This window comes from Cyprinus carpio, chromosome B9 (assembly GCF_018340385.1).
Source record: "Cyprinus carpio isolate SPL01 chromosome B9, ASM1834038v1, whole genome shotgun sequence".
NCBI lineage: Eukaryota > Metazoa > Chordata > Actinopteri > Cypriniformes > Cyprinidae > Cyprinus > Cyprinus carpio.
The window spans coordinates 27,363,713-27,384,682 of NC_056605.1; the positions used below are offsets into that span (position 1 = coordinate 27,363,713).

General features: G+C 33.4%; 1 protein-coding gene across 3 annotated transcripts in view; it reads left to right on the forward strand.

Moving 5' to 3' along the window:
• The window catches only part of LOC109096886 (double-stranded RNA-specific editase 1-like), a 155,450-nt gene that overhangs the window by 55,203 nt on the left and 79,277 nt on the right, over window positions 1-20,970 (forward strand). For 2 of the 3 annotated variants that reach the window (XM_042731786.1, XM_042731787.1), the window contains exon 2: window positions 4,479-4,560. The gene's annotated coding sequence lies outside the window, so the exon portion shown is untranslated. Of the gene's footprint in view, window positions 1-4,478; window positions 4,561-8,344; window positions 8,367-20,970 lie in introns of those variants that run through there. The other variant, XM_042731788.1, reaches the window with a different exon arrangement.

A 20,970-nucleotide genomic window follows, 5' to 3' on the forward strand; every position in this document is an offset into this window, starting at 1 on the left:
AAAACGAAGCACTTAAAAGTGCATTTTGGATGTTTTTCCTCCACTAGTCTGAAACGTCGCCAAATATTGCAAAGTCTCAAAATTGACCAGTGCATAAAAAAAACACTGGTTTTAAAAGGATAATTAGCAGATAAAGGCATTAGTTGTTTAAATGCAAATGATCAACATTGTTTATGTTAATGAGGATGATGATGGTGATCTTTTCACAGTGCCACATGAGAGAGCGAGATAATTGTGTGAGCTGTGTTAGTATGCAGAGACAGCGATGCTGTGGACCTCCCTGTTTCTTTTACCCTGGCGACTGCAGTCTGTGTTTCTGCTGAGTCTGCTGCTCTTCTTTGGTGGTTTAGGACTCATTAGGCCTGTAATGTCTTAATTCTGTCCTCTCTACAAAGCCGTACTGACATCCCCCATATTTTACCTCCTGAAATGCATCACACAATTGATGCCTGTTGGGTTAAGAAGCTAATTGACTGACATCGACCCTTTTTCATTTGTGGAGTTGGTTGAATTTGAAGCAATTTGCTGTTGCTTTAACAATAAGGGACTGGAAAACACACAAGCACACTAGTAGGGCCTTTTGGTAGCACTTAGTTCATTTTTATTTCTGGGAAAACTGCCTTTTTAATGCCTTTGCAGTGCTTAGAGCGCATTTTGACTGCAGGGGTATTTATGTTATCGGATATTTATTCAGTCAGGCAGGAACTAAATTACACAATCTCATGCATTCCTGTGTAACAGCGGAAAATGTGCTGATTCGCTAGATGTAATTAGCAATTTATTTTCATATAAAAGCACTTTGTATGTTTCCAGAAAATGTTTTTTTTTTTTTTTTGTTATGAAGCATGCAGAGTATTTCAGGACAAACCCACACTCGGCTGAGCTGATGTGAATGGCAGACGCTGTGGTTTTTAGCACAGACTGACCACACAGTGAACACAGTGTCAGTGCCGACCACAGTCAGTGATCACTCTGTTACTGCGGTCGAATGTCTGAAAAGGGATGTTAATGGTAGAAATTGCCACAAGTTATCTTAAGTGGAGTTGAGTAGGTCTGGGGAATTTACTATATCAAATTTAAAGGCATACTTTAGGTCACTCAGAAATCATCATTTATTCAACCACAAGTTGTTCCTGACCTGTCTGAATTTCTTTCTTGTGCTGAACACAACAGAAGAGATTTTAAACATTGTGTGTTACCACACAGCTCATGGAAGTCAGCAACTTCTAATATAACTAAAAGAAAAATGTAACAAATGTTAGATTTACAAATAAAAAAAAGCAGAGTCTGAACTGATTCACTGAAACAAATCAAATGAACCAACTGTAACACTGTCACTGAAGTTCAGACCATAAATAATATTTTGTCATGCTTGTGATTCTGAGATTAGTCTTACACAATAATGCAATAAACTTTCATTTAACAACATTAAATGTTACATATACATACATTATAAATACCTGATAAGAAATAAAAATAAGAAGAAACAGAATTATTGAAATGAAAACCACAAGCACACAGGGAATTATGGGAATCTCAGTATGTTTTTTATTGTAAATTATAAGATGACTTGTTGTTTTTCAATAAGAGCATTTTACTGTAAAAATTACATGTCCCATTTGATTTCTTTCAGTTTTTGACTATATATAGTAAGGGGACTTACCATTAACAAATGAACAGGGTAACACTTTAGGGACCAATTCTCACTGTTAACTATTTGCTTATTAGCATGCATATTACTTGGATATTGGCTGTTAATTAGTACTTATAAAGCACATGCCTACTTCTGCATGACCATATTTCAGATCCCTTAATCCTATCCCATACCTAAACTAATCAACTACCTTGCTAACTATTAATAAGCAAAAAATTAATTAATTCATTGTGAGAAAAGTGTAACCATTGATGGTACCGTAGCTTTTTTCAGTCTTTTACTGTTAAAATTGTGATCATTTTTTATAGTGTTGATTCTGTAAGACACCAAGGTGAAGAAACTGTCCCACAAATCTTAAAAATACTAAAGGGTTGGTTGTTTTTGTTACTGTAGCTCAGCATTCTGGTATATTTAGGCTCTAGTTGTGCAAAATCTCGTTCTCCTTTTGGCACTCTATCTCTTATTATTTTTCTTCATCTATACTGTAACTGTTCCCTGAGGAATAACCTCTAACCTGATTCCCATGTGCAACCTTATCCAGATCCTGTCTGAACCCTTGGCCTCCGGCCTACACATTGTTTCTTGCCTCCACCTGAACACCCAAGAACAGTTACTTCCCATAACCTGATCCAGCCTTTGTTTTCTGCTCCCTGACTTTCAAAACACATCTATTATTTGCTTGCTGACAAGTGTTTTGGCAGTAATCCATGCCAGCTAATAAACCAATACTTTCCTTCTCTCAGTTTCAACCACTGACGTTGTCACAAAAAGTTTTCTATGTGGAAAACCAAGCTGTTAAGTTTAGCTTTGCTGTGTATCATTGAGGCAGAAAATAAGGTCGTGCTTCCCTGTTTTTTCTTTTTTTTTTCCACCATACACTTTAACACCTTTTTTGGACTCAGTAGTGCAAGGTGATATATTGAATATTAAATTTATTCAATAATTCTTTGGGTGATTTTTGTAAAAATTGGTAGGATTGTAAATATTACAGTTTTAGTCATTTAATTTTAAGTTTAATAATGATTTTATTTTACATGCTATTTTGACCCATCTTATAATTTAAATTTATAGTATATTAATTCAGTATATTTAAATTTAATTTAGTATATATATTTAGTATATAATTTAAATAGATATTTTTAATTTAATTTCTCACATTATCACAGTTTATTCACTCTAGGTTACAAAATGGTAATAAAATATGAAAAGAACTATGACAAGTTCTCTCATTTCATCTTGATAATGTCAGATAACTTTGATAGAAAGGTATGTAATGGATTACAATCAAGCAAAAATTATTCAGCTGTTAAATTTAAGTACACAGTCAGATAATACCATTTCACCAAGCAATGCTTAATTTTGTTCAGTCTGTTGTGTAAAAAGCAATAATAAAAAAAAAAAAAAAAACTGTAAAACCAAACATGGTCAGGTCAAAGTGTCAGAATAATTTTTGGTTTGACTAATATATATATATATATATATATATATATATATATATATATATATTATATATATATATATATATATATATATATATATATATATATATATATATATATTTGCCCAGTCTTAGTTTTAGTATTACACTGCCACTCAACTGGTCATTGAATAGATCTTATGTCGAGAAAACACATCCACCAGTGAAAAAGAGCAGGTAATAAAAGACATCGGAGGTAAGTTATTATGTTTGTGAAAGCAGGTATATTTACGGTCTCCATACACCTGTCTTTCTCTTTCCTGAGCCGCCTAATTGAAGTATGTTGTCACTCTCCTTTGGCGGGATATGCTTCCTATTTTTAGACCTTCATTTCAGGGCGGCAGTGATGTCATTTATTCTGAAACCTCTATTGAGTTTTCTTTCCTAGCTCTCAGGGCTGTATTTATGATAACAAAGAGGAGCAGTCACTCTTTTGACAGCCTTTCTTTACGCCACAGATGAACTATGAACTACGGTCTGAGGCCTTTAAAGATTGCAGTCTGCTTTGTAAAACGCTATCTCATGCCAACAAGTCGACTGCCAGGAAGTACTCAACCTTGATGCTTATGCAATGACATCAGTGAGATAAAATTTTCAAAACATGCCCTAGTTAGTGCCACTTGAAAGATACCACCCCGCCGTTTCTGTTAGTCTGCTTGATTTAAAAAAAAATTAATCAGGATTAATGTTATAATATAATCTAGAAACCCTTTCGTCAGCCACTTATTATTATTATGATTATTATTATTTTATTTTAAATATTATTTTCCCTAAACTTTAGAATGGTAGTTTATCAAGGTTTCAACACTGATAATATTTAGAAATGTTTCTTGAGCAGCAAATCTGCATATTAGAATGATTTTTAAAGGATCATGTGACACTGAAGACTGGAGTAATGATGCTGAAAATTCAGCTTTGCATCACATGAATAAATGACGTTTGAAAAAGATATTCAAAAAGAAAATAGTTATTTTAAATAATATTTAATAATATTTCACAATATTACTCTTTTTTTAACTGCACTTTTAATCAAATAAATGCAGCTTTGATTATTAAAATCTTTCAAAAACATAAAAAAATTGTAGTTGTTCATGTATATATGTGTCTTTATGTAAAGGAAAGGAAACTTCCCCAGTTGTATGTGGAAGCAGAGAGGAGGTGTTTAAACAGTGATTATGTGTAATTGAAGTATAAACGTGTGACAGCTGGGTTTGGGGGAATTTCTCCATTTATGGTGCTCATTTCTCTCACCGAGTCCTCTCAGTTTAGATTTGCTCTTAGGATCAGGATGGGTAGAGAGAACTGCTTTAGTTCTGGCCTGATGTTTTATTCCTCTTTGTGTTTCAGGAAGAAGTGGAGACTCGCAGCAGGAAGATCTTGTTCAAGGCTGTAAGAGATTGGAGCAACATCTGCTGCTTTATAATAGCAGGTAAGTGAATCTGCAGTGATAAACACTCAGACACAGAGGCTGTTCATGCTGTGAAAAAAAGAAAGGTAGAAGACTGATGGTAAGATGCAGCAAATTAAATCTTGTGCAAAACAAACTGTTGCTTTGTGCCTGTTGCTGATGTGTAGGGTTTCCCCGAGGCCTTCTTCAGAACCGGAGGCACTAGTTATGTAGCGACACATCGATTTGTGACCATTGCATTGATTTTAATGCAGTGTATTTTTCTCCATTTTCATGATCTGTCCTTTCTTCGTGACTCACAACTGTGAGACTGTTAAGGCAGATGTTTTAGTGTCTGGTGACATCAGCAGCAAAGGTGAATTGGTTCAGAATATCTGTTTTGATGAATGTCATTCATGAATCGTTTCGTTATGGTTCAGTTGTTTGCAGAAGTCCTTGTGTTGAGTTTTTGCCAAGATTTTGCAGTCTCTCTTGCTCACCAAGGCTGCATTTATTTGTTCAAAAATACAGTTAAAACAGTAATAATGTGAAATATCATTACAAAAAAATGTTAAATAAGGGTTTTCTACTTTATTATTTTATTGGTAACATTTTAGTATAGGGAACAATTCTAACTATTAACTAGTTGCCTATTAGCCTGCCTATTATATTTGCTGTTTATTAGTGCTTATAAAAGCACATATTCTACATGACCGTATTCTACATCTCTAATCCTACCTCAACTTAAAAACTACCTTACTAACTATTAATAAGCAGCAAATTATGAGTTTATTGAAGCAAAAGTCATAGTTAATGGTTTGTTAATAGCAAGAATTGGACCTTAAATTAAAGTGTGGCCATTTTATTTATATTATAAAAAAAATCTTACTGACCCCAGACATTTGAATGGTGTTATATATATGCTATAATAGTAATAATAATAATTGTAGTGTTCAGATAGTGAAAACAGTGTAAAAATTATGTCCTGATTTCTCTTTTAGGGACAGAACACATTCTGTGAGCCATTTAGGGAGCTAAATTTCCTTTTTTTTTATTTTTATTTTTTTATTAAGTACATCACCCAGTAGGTTCTCGTATTCAAACTGTGGAAGAGCAATGGAAAATGACGTATATTTATCTTGGTAATATGACCCGGCTTTTTAAGAATTTAAGAGTTGCATTAATTTATTTAACAAAAGAGATATGTATACAGCCTTTGTGATAGGTTTCCATGACTTTGCCAGAAGAGACATACAGCAGCCTCGGAGATGAAATTACACAGGCCAGGATTAATTTACCTCTCACTTTTCAACTCTGGTGACATGCGTCGAGTTCTGTCATTAACGCCAGTCACCATTCAGACAGTATACACTCTAAGGCTGGATAATGACACTGATTTACTATTTATTTCAGTTTGAAAAAATGGCTTGTTTTGGTTAGTGTTATATAATCACTTGATTGCTCACTGCTCGTGCACTTTTCCTCTCACATTTGCATAGATCTTTGGCTGTTACAGGTTACTGCACAAACCAGTCTTAAGTGTAAATTTTTCAAAATTGAGATAATAATTTTCAAAAAGAATCTGAGGGTGCAAAAAAATCTAAATACTGAGAAAATCGCCTTTAAAGTTGTCCAAATGAATTCTTAGCAATGCATATTACTAATCAAAAATTAAGTTTTGATATATTAATGGTAGGAAATTACAAAATATCTTCATGGAACATGATCTTAATGATATTTGGCATAAAAGAAAAATCGATGATTTTGACCCATACTGTGTTTTTTTTTTTGGCTATTGCTAAAAATATACCCCAGCGACTTAAGACAGGTTTTGTGGTCCAGGGTCACATATAATGACACTGATGACAGCATACTTTCAGATTTGGAGTAAGTAGCATATTAAAAGCTGCCTGGAAAAAGTTACTCACTAGGACACAGTTTATTTTCAATGAGATTGTCATGATATTTATAGTGGGTGTAATTTTGCAAAACTGGATGAAACTGTACACATGCTACCAATAATATTTTCACATGCACGAAAAGGTTTGGATTAACAAATCAATCTTGGGAAGTTAAGAATCAATACTGGATTATTCTAAGAAAGAAATCGTAATACACTTTCATTAGCAGCGTGCTTAAAAGCGGTTCAACATTTACTGTGTCCTCTCAGGTCTTACATCATTTCTGTGCAATTTTAAGGAGATTAATAGAGCAGGGTCTTTTCGTTCCTTCTGTCAAAGTCAGAACCGGAGCTGATTTTATTATGATCCGCTCTGCATCTCACCACGAAGCCTGTCAGATTTGAGGGAGTTCACCGTGTTCATTCAGGCTGATGGGAATGGCTTTTCAAAGCTGCCATTGTTTGAGAGCTGTTTCTACACTCTCGGCGCTTGTTGCAGAAGCTTAACAAAACCTTGGGGCTTTGCACGTCCCTGGTGAAAAGCGCCTCTTGTTTTTAGAAGTAAGCCATCTAAAGACATGGGTGCCTGGGGTCTGGAGCATTCTGTGATTCTGGGCCCTTCGAGGTTTCTTTCATTTGCTTTGAGGAATTAAGTGTCTTACAAAACGACAGTCTTAAGACAGCGGCGCGGGCTCGTGGGAGCAGCGGGGTGGAGAGAGCCGCTCTGCAGGTGATGCCTGAGAGACGCTTTGCAGACGAGCTGAGATCTCTAATCAAGGGCATTCACCCTTCACCGCTAAATAAGATTAATGAAAGCATCTAATCTCTCTCTTCTTCGGTCTCATTCTCAGCGTCCCACACAGAGGTGGGTGGTGTAACTAAAATCATGTATATCATGGTATGAGTAATTTTATGTCACAGCAGCGGTATTTATCACAATATAGTTATTCCTCCAAAAAATAGTTTATTTATTGAACAATCTTGTAGTAGTGCCTGTGAATTAAATATTTAATCTTATTTTATTAGTTTGTATTTATATATTGCACAATATGTTGGTACCATACTTGGTTTTGTGTTATACTATGTTTTTTTTTTTTTTTATTTTAAATATATAAAATTATTTTTATTTTGTTTAAATTATTTTTTTTTTTTATGCAATATGTGTTTGCTAATATTAAATATTTAGTTAAATTGGCATTTTTTTAAATATATTTATTAATTATATATATTTAATTTATTAAATTTCCCATAATTTTACATTTTCAATAATGTTTGTCATTATCTAGTACTCAAAGTTAATTTTTAATAACACAAACACTGTTAAAATTAATAATATAATTGCAGAATTATTGTCCATCTTTTATTCTGTACATTTTTTTATTTTTTTTTATTTTATTTTATTTTATTTTATTTTATTTTATTTTATTTTATTTTATTTTATTTTATTTTGCATCTATTATTTTGTAATTGCTTATATGGAACATGTTGGATGCAAACCATGGGATCATTTTTATTTACTTACTTTTTCTAATCTTGGTCTAACTAGTTTTAGATAGTTTTAACTCTAAATTGGTGATAGCTACATAAGTAGCAAATAGCAAGTAACCAAACATACATTCTCATACTCCCAAACATACATCTCATATTCTACATCAATATACAGCGATTATGCACACATTTTGTCTAACAAACACCACTTACAAAGTTTTCTGTTTTCTTTACTTCTTTAGGATGCACCCTGCTCTTTATTTAGTCCTCTTTTTTTGTCATAGAGAAGTTAAACCTTTGATGTTTCTCCATGTGATCTTCAGTCTTATCTTTCTCTGCTTTCTCCAGGTTGCACCTTTGCTTACTATATTTCTCAAAGATTACATCCATTCTCCTTGTTACATGCATTACAGAACACATGAGAAGGAATGAAAACCTGAAGGCAGAGATGCTTTTTAAGGTTTGATCTTTATTTCTGTCATCCATTGGTTAGACGTAGGAGAAGCTGTCTTGGAATGTAATGGATCTGCAATGAACTTTCAAAATAACTGTCCCATGATGATGTATAAATGTCTAGCATATGTCGAAGAAACGTAGATTATTCTCCTTGGAACATGGATTTAGATCTGGCTCATGTTGTGGCCCGATCCTGTTCTACATCTGATAAAATTAACTTTTTTTGCTCGGATCTGAGGTTTGTACAACTTATTTAGCTGTGCTGTGACTGCATATTGATCAGAGATGAAAGAGATGAAAAATTTAGGCATCACAACATTTTTGTAAATTATTTCTTTATTATAATATACAGTACAGCAATATACATTTGCTAATATAAAATTTTTAACTTTAAATTAAATGTTTATTTTTTTTTTATTTAACTTCCCATAATTGTACTTTTTTAAAATAACACTGTTAAAATTAATAATCTCCTTGCAAAATGAATATCTATTGTCAATTCTGACTTTTTTTTTAAAATGCATTTTGTTTCATAATTTTTTTTATAAATATGTAATTGGCAAACATTTTAATGTTGTGCTTCCCTAACTGTAATTAAACGCAAACCATGGGATACATTTTTTTTAAGTCCTTACTTTGTGTTACTAGTTTTCAATAGATCCAACTCTATATTGGTTCATGAGTCACATTAATTGCCAATAACAAGTAACGAAATGCAAGTTTATGATGATGCTGATACATATCCAGTATGATGCATTTAATATTTACTGATTCTAATCTAACAGAAATGTCTAAAAATGGCTTATATGGTACTAATATACCATGCATCCCTGTTACAGTTAGTTGCATTATGTAATTCCTGATTTGATTATATAATTCACTCAGAGCTTCACAGTTCATTCCAACATAAGTTGTTCATTCCAACACTTTTATTTTTTTTTTTTTGAAATTTGCAGATACTTTTTGGCTGTGAATCAGTTTTTAATGTGATTCATCTCTGTGCTAGTTGGGTTGTTTCAAGGGGATTTTTTTTTTAAATGCCTACAGAGGAAATGAATGGGAAATGCTTTGGGAACCAAGACTGCTGAAAAAGTGTGCACTCACTGTTTGGCTCTTATTGATGCCTGCGTAGTCACCACCCCAACCGTTCGCTGACATTAATATTGTTCGCTGGCCTCCCGCTCCTCCTCACTATTGATGGATGACCCCGCTGATAAAGAGATGCAGCTCCTGCAGTGCAGTGTCACGCGTTTTGCCGTTTCAAATGCAGATCTGGGACTTCTGCAGCAGCTAACCAAATCGAAGAGAGATAAATCTCCTTGTGCATGTGTCCTTTATGTAGAACAGCAATACATCTTTTCACAGCGATATTAAAATCTCTCTTTTATTTCATATGTGGGTAGTGAGGCATTAAATTCTATAATGCTCCAGTACTTTATATATGTCAGAACTGGCAATGTGGAATAAAGCATTCATCGATCATTTTCATGGGGGAACGGCTTCTCGCTGTGCCATACAGGTCGAGACTAGAAGAAGGTTGCAGGTCTTTCCAGTTTGAGGTCTACATGGTCTTAACTCAATCTGAGCAGGATTTTTTAAATCATTTTTTTTGATTTGCTTTGTGCACAAGCTTGAAATAAGACAGTTCTTTTTAATACAGTCGTGTTAAAATATTTCTGAACTGCAAACATTTTTTTTACAGAATACTTGAGTGTGAGAGCTATTTTCTGTTAAAAGAAGACAACAGCAATGGAAACTTAAAGTTAAGATTTTCAGAAAAAAATCAACGACTGAATTTTACTAATATACTACTTATTAATATAATTTTACTAATCACTTTATTTAAAAAAAATTAATACATATTAACAAATAATCTGTATATGACTTTTTTCTCTATGTCTCTATGTTTATATATTAATAAGTAAATATAATGTAAATCTAAACATATATTAGTTAGTAAATATCTATTTATTTATTTATTTACTAACTGATATTCTGGATATCAGTATATTTTATACATACAATACATTTTTAATTCTATAATCTATTATTCATTGATATTTTATTTTAACAAATAAATATAGATTTCATAAATAATTTAATCCAAAAAGTAACAGTTTATTAAAGAGAAGTACCAGTGAAATGTTATTATTTTCCACTATTTTGAATAATAGTAAAGTGATCAAAATTATGAAATAACACAAATGAAAATATTGTAAATATATAGTGATCAAAATAAACATAAAATATATATTTTTTAATATAAGTAAATATTTATTTACTAACTAACTAATATTCTGGATATTACTGTATTTTTAATATACATTTTTTTTATTTAATCTTTTATTCATTATATTTTTATTTTAATAAATAAATATAGATTTCATAAATAATTTAATCCAAAAAACACCCATTTTATTAATATAAGTAGCAGTGAAAAACTATTTTGAATAATAGTAAAGTGACAAAATCAAGGAAATGGCAAAAATGAAAATATTGTAAATATATGGTGAACAAGATAAATAAATAAATAACATCAAAACTGTCTTTGCACTATTGCAAGACTTGTTTTCAAGACTTTATTTGTTAGACAAATATACAGCATAACATTAGTGGGTGAGAAAGCTTTGAACTTGATTCTCTGTTCTTTTCAAACTATCTTTATTGGCGTAGATGGATATACTAACTGGGTGGCCAATATTTGTCTGAAGCACAAATTACTCTATATTTAATTGTCTGAATTGCAGCCATGCTGACATTCTGCTGCAAAAATGAGTGTTGTGATGATGGAATTTAATTATTTCTTTTTCCTCTAGCATCATTTATTTTCAGTATGGGCGTGGAGTGTGAGTTCATTATTGAATTTGCTGTCAATATAAATAAGTGCAGTGCCATCCTATCGTCTCCCATAACACAGATCAGAGCTGAAGCCCTGGAGGTTCGGATCTGTCCTGATAACGCTTCACCTCTGCAGACTCGTCAATAGTGCCAATTATGTAGACGTGTGTGATTTTTGTCATGTGGCCCGGGTAGTGTAAGGAAAACCCAATACATGTCCTATCTGGCATGTTAACCATTCGAGGGCCCCTATTTTAATCAAAAGTTTGCCAGATAGTCCTCTGTTTGTTATTTAAGGCCTTTGACAGAGCTTTAATAAAGCTCTAGATGTATCTCATATCAAAAAAGTGTGGGTTTTGGGAAAGAGGCTTGTTGAATCAGTTGCTGTAATAACACTTTTTTTTTTTTTCTATTTGGCTGAGAAGTCGCATGCTGTCAATGATATTGCAGATCTTTACCCAGGGACTCAGCTTCTACAGAGTGTGGTCTTATCTGGAATATTCAGTGCAGATGTGTTAGACGACATGAACACTATGGTTTTCTGAGGCAGCGGTGAACGGCGGTGGTATCTGATCTGAGCTGAATCAGTGCTGGAGCAGAGTGCTTGTTTGGGATCCAGAGCTCTGTGTTTCCATGCACATTTAATTTATGTGCAAAATTTGAATATCACAAAAACAATATGCCAGTGAAACAGAAAATCGCCACTTCTGGAGAAATTGGCAGAAAATAGCAACAAAGAGGAAGTTGGAAGTGGGAAGCCACTCTGGCTCTTTTATTAAATGTAATGAATGACTTGCGGTTTAGAATTATTCAGTCGCATAACTTTATAATGATTTTTTGGAATTTGTTCAGTATATGTATGTATATCATTTTTATTGTTCAAAATTTTGGGAAATCTTTTATTTTTTTTGAATACTTTATTTCAGCAAGCATGCAGTAAATTGATCAGAAGTTAAAGTAAATATTACCTTTTTTTTTATTAAGTTGTTCCACAGTAAACTTGGCCTTGGAATAAAAAGAGATTTTACATTTTAAACAGTAGTGTGTATTCTTTCCTTCCTTTCCTTTTTCCTTTCCTTTTTCCCTTATTTTCCCATCCCGTCCCGTCCCGTCCCGTCCCTTCCAGTCCCTTCCCGTCCCTTCCTGTCCCTTCCCTTCCCTTCCCTTTCCTTCCCTTTCCTTCCCTTCCCTTCCCTTCCCGTCCCTTCCTGTCCCTTCCTGTCCCTTCCTGTCCCTTCCCGTCCCTTCCCGTCCCAGGCACTTAATTGTTTCTGCCTATTCAAAAGTTAAGATGAAACTTGCTATTATCTAGTATTTATTATCTGTTATTAAGTGAAAGGTGCTTTCCCTTTAAGGGTATTTTATACCACAAACATAAAAAGTCCCTCCTGTACTTCTATGAGGCCATTTTATTTAAGTTAAGATGCTTAAAGTAATTTAGTAGCATTTAAACCATTTGTATTTGCTTTCAGTGTGTTCTTTTCTTTACTTTTTTAAAGAATATAGCATGCATTTATTATATCAGTCAATATAGTATGCTTTTAGTATGTTAACTTAAAAGGAGTTGTCTTCTTCTGTAGTGGCCAAAATTTAAGTGTTGGTATTTGTATGTGTCGTGTCAATTTTCCATTTTAATAAAGGTATGAGAACAAAAGTCTTTTGAATATTTATTTTCCTGCAGGAAAAGGTCTACATTCATACAGTCATTCAGGGTTGGCTGTAGATTGCAACAATAAGGAAACACCCAAACTCAAGATTTATACCTTCATGAAATGTGGATGCTTTGATCTCATCCAATCATAATGCATATTCAACATATATGTCCATTTAAGGTGCCTAACTATGTCCTCCAGATGCCTTTCTAAGAATTTAATGCAAATCATTTTCTAAGTAGCCAGGACATCTAAGAAACTAAAATACATTTTTGTCTCACACTTGTCTTTCACACAAATAGACTTCCTGTTATCTCTCAACTCATCAAAAACTCAAGCATACGGAAGCAATCTGAAGCACTCATAGACAGTCTTAAATACAGTGAAGCAAATAATATTAATATTTCAGATAGAAATAAAATTTCCTCCACAGTATGCCTTTTTTGTTTCTTCCTTTTTTATGTGCTAATAGTTTTCCATTTCAAATTCCTATTTGAAAAATAAATGAAAGTACTAGCTATTAATGCTACAGAGCTGCTGTCATTGTCATTCTAACTTTGATTTTCCTATTTATTTTTAGGAAAGAAGCTCAGGTGCAACATGCTGGTTTCACCGCAGGTTTCACATCTGTGCACTAAATGAAATCATGTTTTTGAGGGTTATGGGGCACATATGTGTGTGCTGGTATGGGGCTAGAGAAGGGCTGTTATGACCCAGAGCTGTTTAGACTGCCCTCTGACCCATGATGCCGTCAGCCTGTGAATCAGCCCTTTCCTGGTTGGTGGGCAGACTGTACGTGGCATTAAACATCAAAGCCGCAGGTCCGCAGAAGTCATTTCCACTAAGCTGAGAAAAGATCCCGGCCGTGTCTCACGAGGGCCTGAAGACGTTCACTCAAAAGGGTGCTGGGGTTCGGTTCTGGATTATGTAAATCATAACCCTTCCTCTTGCAAATCGACTTTGATTCACACCATATTTTATCCTGGTGACTTTTTTTTTTAAATTATATAAATATGTTTGGCAAAACATTAATTTAAGGCCCTGTTTATAAAGTTTGGCTATATCTTAATCGTTTATGCTTCTGAAAATTTCTGACTGCCCAAAAATGTGATTTGTCCAAAACGTTCATTTATCGCTGCCGTTCTCTTCCTGTTCTCTGTCTGTCAAGTGGGATCAAAGAAAATGACTTTCTTCTTTTCTGGAACTTTTTTTTTTTTTTGCCCTTAACACAGCAATAATTGCTTGAGGCCACCCTTTCCCTAAAGGCCAGAGATATATTGGCAGCTTTCTTTTTCTTTCTTCTTTTTTTGTTGTTGATGACTTGAATTGAGGTGATTTGGCACAATTGTATGTGACGAGGGTGAGCAAAAATGGGGCATCTGAGGGAGGCACTGAGACTCAGCAATAAAGAAATAATTTCATTATGAGATAAATGACTTCTGTCAGAACCTACAAGAAAAAAGAAACCGTTTTATGTTGCTTTAAAAAGGTTTCCATAGCTCCAGGATTCAGCACAACAACATTATTAATGTTTTTCTTTGGGTGCTGATTATGTCTGTGCTCATCTTGTAACTTTTTATTTTATTTAATAATTTAACAATAATAATACAGTATTATAAATTAATGAATTATTTATTAATTAATTCAATAATAATAGCAAACCAACAATAAAACTATTTTATTTTATTTTATTTTATTTTATTTTATTTTATAATTTACCCTCCACATCAGTCAGTTTTTAATGTTTTGTTTTATTTTGCATTGTTTATTATTATTAGTAGGAATTAACTACTACTAATAGTAATAATATTATTAATCTTTGTTGTTTTTGTTTGTTTGTTTATTTATGCTCCACATTAGTCTGTCAGACTTTCATGCGTGCAGACAGTTTTTATGAAGTTAGATATCTCCGAGTAGCTCTAAATTAACTTCTCCTCCCTTAAATCGGCCGTGCAAATGAACAGCTGTTTCGTTCACGCCATTGCTGTACAGAATCCCATCAGATTGTTAATGCTTACGCTTGCTTGTTTGTAATCAGTAACGCCTCTATATAAGCTGAATAGCAATGCATTCTGCCGCAGTGATTTCATCAGGCCGTTCGCAGTGAGATTAGATGTTGGAGGAAACATAAATACAGGTTGAGTAGATGAATGCTGTTGGTGTAATGAGAGCAGGAGTTGTTTGTGTCTGTATCTGTGCAGTCAGTGTCCTCTCAGCACCTGCAACCTGTAGGGATTCAGCATCAGCATGCTGGAGATGTGGCAGATTCTTTCTCATTCTCTCTAACTTACTTCTGCCTGTTGTGGGTTTTTCAAAGCAGTTTAACAACCCGTAAGGAGTTAGTTGGAAAATTAAGAACTTTGGAAAAGCTGTGTTTTTCCCTTATGTTTCCGACTCACTGGTGTGATTATTATTTTTATTTTGTATGTTTAAGATTTCCTGTCTTGAAGCATTTCTTATTCGAACAGCAAGTTGGATTGGGAGATATCAGGACTCTCCCTTTTTTTTTTGAACAGCCAGTAGCCTTTAATTTGACTACAATTGACAGAAATCAAGGAAGACACTTTTGTGCCAGTCACTTCCTTCACATCCAATTTTTGGTTGAGAAACAATTTAAGTATGAGCATTAGCACAAACAAAAACTCCCTGGCTAAACAGTTTGCCCACAGATTAAATGGTTTTCTTGTCAATATTTATTTAATTACTTACTTTATTTTTATTTACATATTTATATACTTCACATTTTTACTTATATAACGATTTATTTACTTATTTAAATTATATTACTTATTCTTTACCTAATTACTTACTGACTTATTTACTTAAAAATTTGATTTCCCTTATAACATAAGTAAATAAAATGTGTATTGTGTATTTGTGTTCAATTGTATATAATAATAAAATACTATTTAATTTCAATACTTTAGAAACATTACCCTTTGCACAGTTTGTTTCATTTGTATCTTTTTTTTTTCTATTGTATCTTCTATTGTTGTATGCCTTGGCTTTTTAATTTTATTACTGATTTTGATTATTTTCAATAATTTTGACTTTTTTTTTTACTAATATTATACCCGTGTTCTGCTGTGGTATTGAGAATTGTGAAATTTTGCCGGTCTCTAAAATGTAGTTGTCATAGCAATCTTTTTTAGAAAATATGCATTTGATATATCACTATCTTTAAATAAATCACTCATAAAGTTTTGGCTATAATGCCCACTCATAATCGTGATTACAATATTGACCAAAATAATCCTGATTCTGATTTTTGCCATAATCGAGCAGCACTAATAGATGGATTTATGGATGGATGGATAGATAGATTGATGTTTTTTGTTGTTTACTTGTTGCGCTACACTTGTTTAAAAGGATTGTTTGTTTAGTCGGTTGATAATTGTCGCTTAATTTACTGTCCTATATTGTTTAGTTCTTATGGTTTTATCTTTATTTTGAGGGATTTTTCATACTGTAGGAGTAAAGCCGTAGTCCAGTGCATGTTGGTCTCAGCAGGAGCTCTATCCTGATTGTGTTTTTGGGTTGGACTCATCTCTTGTGTCCCGATGGCCTGATTCCATCATAGCTGTTGGCCATATGGCTCAGTCATGTTTTCCGTCTGTGCGGTGGGCGATAGTTTCCACCACTGTGTCTGCATCACCCTGTCCATCATATATTGATCAGAGTGCAATTAATGAGTCTGAAACCCAGACAGATCTCATGCGACGTGGCGGATGGGGAAATTAGAGTGACAGTGTCATCTCGCATAATAGTAGCATTATCTTACCTTGCGTGCTGTTCATTTAGACTGCTGTCCGTCTCTCAGCTGCTTGTGTGAAGTTAAAGGGATACTCCACCCCAAAATGAAAATGTTGTCATTAATCACTTACCCCCATGTCGTTCCAAACCTGTAAAAGCATTGTTCATCTTCGGAACACAATTTAAGATATTTTGGATGAAAACCGGGAGCCTTGTGACTGTCCCATTGACTGCCAAATAAATTACACTGTCAAGGTCCAGGAAAGTATGAAAGACATCGTCAGAATAGTCCATCTGCCATCAGTTGGTTCAACTGTAACGTTATGAAGTGTCAAGAATACTTTTTGGACATGAAGATAACAAAAATAACTTTATTCAACAATTCATCTCCTCTGTGTATTTCCGCATCTCTGTAATGCCATTTTGGAGAACATCCACTGAACGCAAACTGCGTATGCTCTTCTGTGTCCACCTCGCTGCATGGATGCGCTGTTTTCATTCAAATCAAAGCATAAATACATGTAGAATACGTATCCTTGTGGCGCAGCTGACACTGCGTCCAGTGGATGTTCTCCAAAATGGCGTTATGGAGATGTGGAAATACACAGAGGAGAGGAATTGTTGAATATAGTCATTATTTTTGTTTTCTTCGTGTACAAAAAGTATTCTCGACGCTTCATAATGTTATGGTTGCACCACTGATGGCAGATGGAGTATTCTGACGATGTCTTTAATACTTTTCTGGACCTTGTTACTGTTATTTATTTGGCAGTCTATGGGACAGTCACAAGCCTCCCGGTTTTCATCCAAAATATCTTAAATTGTGTTCCGAAGACGAACAAAGCTTTTACGGGTTTGGAACGACATGGGGGTAAGTGATTAATGACAAAATTTCATATCCCTTTAAGAAGCTTGATTCTAGCTCGTAGTGGTGGAATTTGATCAGATGTTGAATGACGAATGAGGACATTACAGGTCTAATGGTCCTTTTGTCTTTCAGTTTCTCACACGGAATCTGTTCCCACAGAACTCTGAAGAATGTTTCAGATATTCTACATTGAATTGAAACGCCTGTTATTCCTGGAATAGAAAGTTCTACACATTCACAGCTCTCGCTTGCTTGTTTCAATATTAAATATTTTGCCTAATTCAGTTGTACTTTAAATATGAGTTCAGAATTGGATGGATAGATAGATAGATATATTTATTACATTTTTTGGGGGGCTTAATTTTTATTCTTGTATGGGTTAAAGGAATAAGCAAGCTAGCAAGTAAATAACTAATTAAATAAAATAAATAAGTAATCAATTTTAGGGTGAATTATCCCTTTAAGAGTTGCGGTGCAGTACAGCGTTGTGGCTCCAGCTGTATTAATCAGCGTGTCTTACTCACTGAATTAGGGGAACTGAATGCAGATGTTTTGGAGGCAGAGAGGATCAGGGCGGATCTGAGCGTGACCCAGTCAGGTGTATCTCTTACAACACAAAATCAGCTCACTCATTCACTCTCTCTTAGTAGCCATATTCGGATGCATGCTTTTCCCTGAGGAGATTAGCTAAATTTGAGTTGCATGTATATACTTTGTGATTTTAATTCCATCCAAGTCGAGCACTTCTGTGTTTCCCAGCACAACTTCAGTAAAAATTACAGTGAAAATTACCCACTGTTTTTCAACTAACTCTCTGGGGTTCTGTGAGAAATCTCATCCTATCCAGATAAAAAAGTTTCTAATTGCTTTGTATATATTATTTTGCACAATATTTCTCATTTATTCAGATTTTTCTTGAGCATAATAACTAAAGATGTATTTCTTATTTTGTCGCCTGTTGCATCTTCATTATAGATGTCGACCAACTTTGGCCAACTTTATAGGTAAAATAACTGTTTATATTTACATAAATAAATGCAATATATAATAAATGATATAATAATTAGAAACTAAGAATACATGATACATACTGTTTTTACTTAATATATTGTAAAATGTTTATTACTTAATGAATAAATAATTATTTTTGTAATTTAATAGTAAAAAAAAAAAAAAAAACTAACACATATAAATTATGCTGCATTTGTCTTCCTGAAGTTCATTCTAAGATAGAATTATTAGAAAGAAATAAAAAAATAAATGTTTACTTATTCACTATTAAGTAGTGTTATTAATAGAGTTTTCTTTATATTTAGAATATTTCTATTTATATAGTTACCTTTTTCTAACCATTTTCAGTGTTTGTTTTTTCCAATTTTTTTTCATCAAATTTTTATGCTATACATGCAAGTTGTTTAAAAGGATAATTGGTTTATTGTTTATTTCTAATACTATTTACTATAAGCATCATAAACGAGCTGCCCAGTGCACCTTTGTTATACAGTAGATTTAGACCAACTTTCTGAGAAAAATAACAACCTTATTTTCAGGTTCTGCATCAGATACGACCCAATCATAATTCTTTCCTTTAATTATATACATAGTTATTTGCATGCATCCAGAGCGTGTGACCTTTCCATAACCTCACATCTAGACTATTATAATAACTACAGCTCCCAATCCCATCCAAATCAGTACATGAAATCACAGACGTCCAGTGTTAATAAGTGTAGCTCAGACGTCGTTTAGCAAACTAATCCTATTCGAATAGTTCTATTCTCTCTCTAATAGTATTCCTTTAAGCTGATTTTACCTTGGCGTTTTATCTTATCTCTCTCAGAGAGCCAGAGGAGAGCATCCCAGAGGGGCTGAGATCTGGAAATGTAGAGACAGGTTGATTTAATGTGTCTCATGCTGCCTTACAGAGACTGGGAATGGAAGACACTGTCACTGTAGCTGAACATCATCATTTCTGTCTCAGTTGATCCGTCTTACCCTCCTACTCTTTGCAGTGACTTTGGTTGGAGGTCTGAATGTTAGTGCGTAGAGCACATTAATACAACATTTCCCTCTATGGATTAGAGGCTGCATGGTTGGAAAGACATTTATTTCCCCCCCGACTCCCCCTTTTTGGATCAATGCAGCCAATTTTGAAAGTCTGCCACACGTCTCTGTAGAAAGCCAGCCAGCGTGCTGATTTGTTTGATATGTTTTCCTCTTGTGGCAATTTCTCTGAACATATAGTCGGTGCCGAATGAGTCCCGAGGCGTTCGCTGTTGCTCGCTCATTCGCAAGTAACAAGATGTCCTGTTTTGGAAACGAATAAGTGTCCGGATACTTTTGGCGGCCACGGTAAGGCAAACCATCTGAATTTGTATATGTTACAAAGTATTAAACCAAATTTTGCATTGTATTTCTGGGCTCAACAATAAGGATAGCAACTGTGGAAGAGTTTTACACAAAGATAGGGATAAGGCTTTGTTGAATTATCAAAAATTGACTTATCAGTAAAAATGTGTGCAATATTCCATATTTTCAAAAAGAAAAACTGCAAAGAAAATCTAACTTTAATCAAAAAAATTTATTTCTAACAAATTACTATTTTGAATGTCATATGCATGCTTGTTAATTTGCTTGTTAATTTCAATTTTTTTCTGTATTTTTCATCATTCAGTATTTTTTTTAAGTAAGAAATTGTTGAGAAGATTTTTTATTTTTTAAATTATTACAATATTCTAGCATATAATTTATATGCAAAATGAATGTGCAGTACATGCTTGTTGCTTCTTTTCCTTTTGAAAAATGACAAATGAAAAAATGGAAAACAAAAAATATTTTATAGAAATATTTTTCATTAAATGTTCAGATTTCTTTGTATTTTTTGTCAGTATTTTTCAATAATCATACTTAATTCATAAATATATTTCTAGTAATAATTTGAAAAATTAAATATGGAAAAAATTATTTCTTAAAATGTTCAGCTTCTTAAAACATGGCAAAGAAATGTTAACAAGCAAGTAATTAAATATAATTAAATAAAATGTGTATGTGATGCATGCTTGTTGCATATTTTCTTTTTAAAAAATACAAATTAAACAAATAAAAACAAATCCCTTTTTGCTACAATTATTTGTTCAATTTTTAGTTTTTATTTCTCAGTATTTTTCTGTATTCAGCATTTTTTAAAAGACAATTGCAGAGAAAACTTAACAGTTCACAAATAAATGTATATATCATATGCATGCTTGTTACATATTTTCATTTTTAAATAATGAAAAAAAAAGGTTTAAACACTCTTGCCTCATTTATTTGCAGATATCACTTAATTTAACAGTTTATATCCAATGCAATTGAAACCATACATTTTTAAATGTCTGAAAATGACCAAATACACCTTGGGGTCACTGTATGTAGCAATCCAAGCATTTGACATCTGAGCTGCTTCAAACAGGGGCCCTCTGATGCAAAGGAAGTTGTTCAGATCGGCACAACAAATC